At 43.9% G+C, this 2,317-nt stretch overlaps 1 long non-coding RNA gene across 1 annotated transcript in view; it reads right to left on the bottom strand.

Annotated features, from left to right (window-relative positions):
• The window catches only part of LOC110264701, a 14,182-nt gene continuing 11,868 nt past the window's right edge, over positions 4 to 2,317 (bottom strand). Inside the window, exon 3 of the long non-coding RNA XR_002350874.1 lies at positions 4 to 95. This is a non-coding gene — a long non-coding RNA (uncharacterized LOC110264701). The remainder of the gene's footprint in view (positions 96 to 2,317) is intronic.

The following is a 2,317-nucleotide window of genomic DNA, read 5'->3' as shown; positions in this document are numbered from 1 at the left end:
CTTTCCCCCTTTCTCCAATTCGAAGCGCAGCAGCAGCAATGTTTCCCTCAGCACATCCACAATGTTTCCCGTCTCTTCTAACAGCAGCAGCAACACTTCTCCTTTCCTCAAACCAATACACTCAGCAACAGCAGCAAATCTTCCCCCCTTTCCCCAACAGATCGAAACACGCACGGCTTCCTATTTCCATGAGAGAAAGGAACTGAGGCAGAGAAGGAGAGGGAGATTGAGTTTCGGTTGAGGAGAGGCGGAAGGAAACTCACCGCGTTGCCGTCGCCTCGCCGCCGCGCCAACGCGTCCTACCGTCGCTGCCATTGCCAACCGGTCCTTGGAGCCTGAGCTGCGCCTCTGTCACCGAACCAGAGGAGCTCATCCTTGCTGAGACGCCGCCATCTTGCCTCTGCCGGCGAGCATGAAGAGAGAGGGAGATGGGAGTTTGCACAGCAGAAAGAGGGAGAGCGCGACAAGGGAGACCATCGCCGCCTGGGTCCCCGTCGCCGGGCCTCTTTGCCATCGCCAGTCCTGCTTGTTCTGTCGCCGGGAAACTCGTCGCTGTTGGGATCTCACCGCCGCCATTCCTGTTGTGGCTGGTGTCGCGCCGGAGAGCCACCATCGCGGGTTGAGGCTGATCCTTTTGCTGCCGTTTTATCGTTGCTACGGCTGAGTTGCGGCAGTTGGGTCTGACCGGAGAGGAAAGTGGTGATAATGGTAGATGTTGGTGCTGGGTTAGCCCCGCCACTGCTGTTGGCCGTTCCGAGCTGCTTCGCCGTCTCTGCCGCCGGAGAATGCAACTTAGTCGCCGGAAAACTCTGCCGGTAAGGATTTTAGTTGAGGTTTCTTCCTTTTTGGATTTCGAGAAGGTTTAACGCTGCGTGGTTTTTATAGTTGACCCACTGGAGCTTCTGGCCACTGCCGGAGCTGTTGCCGGGCCTGTTCGAAATCGCAGCTGCTTCATTTCGCTAGTTCAGTAAGTAATTTATGTTTAGAAATGCCTCGCGTTAGTATTCGTATGTGTTTGGTTAATGAATATGAGTTTTGGTAACGTGAGGTCGAGTCCTGATTATTGTATGTTGCGATTAGTGTTGCTATGGTTATTGCGAACGTGACTGGGAGCGGAGGTTTTGGTTGTCGTCAGTTCGGGTTGAGGCGGAAAGGACTCTATGAGACTTTTGGGTTATGGATTTGCGTTTTGAGCTAGGGGTGCTTTCCAAAACTATACTTTATGTATTGGAATTATTACATATGGATACTGATGTGAGAAAATGTGTATTTGGTGATTGTATCGGCCTTATGTATTATTTGATTGTCTCGAAAGCTTATGAATGTTTGTTTGGCTGAATTGTTGTGCGGCTTTGTGAAATGTAATGTTTGGGAGTTGATTCTTTAAAGATTTGAAATATGAGTTTAATCCGTTGAGGATTGGTTTGAAGTGAGTCAATTATTTTGATGACGTGAAAGATATAATACTCTTGAAATTCAGCCTGGGTTGCTTTAATTGATTTGGTTTTGATAAATGATTTATCACTGAACTGATTCTTTTAAACTTTGGGAATGAGTTAAATCGGTTGATATTGAGTTAATTTTGAAATGGTTTCCTTGAGATATGCCACTGAGGCATTTAGCTTGCTTTTGAATTGATTTCTGGTTTTGAGCTGTTGAAAAGGAATGAGAAACGGTTTAGTTGGGACCCGAATCGGGTGACAAAAGTCCAAGTTTTAGGGGAGGTACTGCCGAAATGTCTATAAAATCCCAGTCTTTGTTGAATGTTGTCTGGAAAAATGATGAGCTAAAGACTTCTACTATTTTATTTGAATTATCAAGAAAAGGATGATTCATGCTTTTGAAATGAATTATTAAAGAGGAAATTGTGATTTAGTCTTGCTTCTTAAGAAAGGCATTGTACCTCTTTCAGGAGGAAGTTATTTAGATGAGACTTATGTTTTAAAGCTGTTTTTAGATGTGACAAGGGCAATGCCTTTGAATTTGACTTGAGGGTTTCAATTAGAGGAGTTTCAATGACTTTGAAAGAACCTGGATGTCTATTGACAAGTTTCATTTTGAAATGTTTTGAGAAATGTTTTAAGTACTCTTTAAATTCTGAATTCTTGCAAGACTAAAACAATTTTGAACAGTTGAAACGTTCTAGAATTTATCATGGGGGTTGAAGTTGGTTTTGCCTAAGTAAAGGAAACGGCTTTGAAAGAAGTAAATGATTACGTGACTCGGTTTGGCTTAGATCCTATTTTATTACTCAAATCGGAAAGCCAAGTTTTTAATGATTTTATATGAATTTGGCGAAATGAGTTATGTTATTCTC

The sequence above is a fragment of the Arachis ipaensis genome, chromosome B07, assembly GCF_000816755.2.
Source record: "Arachis ipaensis cultivar K30076 chromosome B07, Araip1.1, whole genome shotgun sequence".
Taxonomy (NCBI): Eukaryota; Viridiplantae; Streptophyta; class Magnoliopsida; order Fabales; family Fabaceae; genus Arachis; species Arachis ipaensis.
The sequence above is the reverse complement of the archived record's forward strand: the minus strand, read 5'-3'. Positions and strand labels throughout refer to the sequence as shown.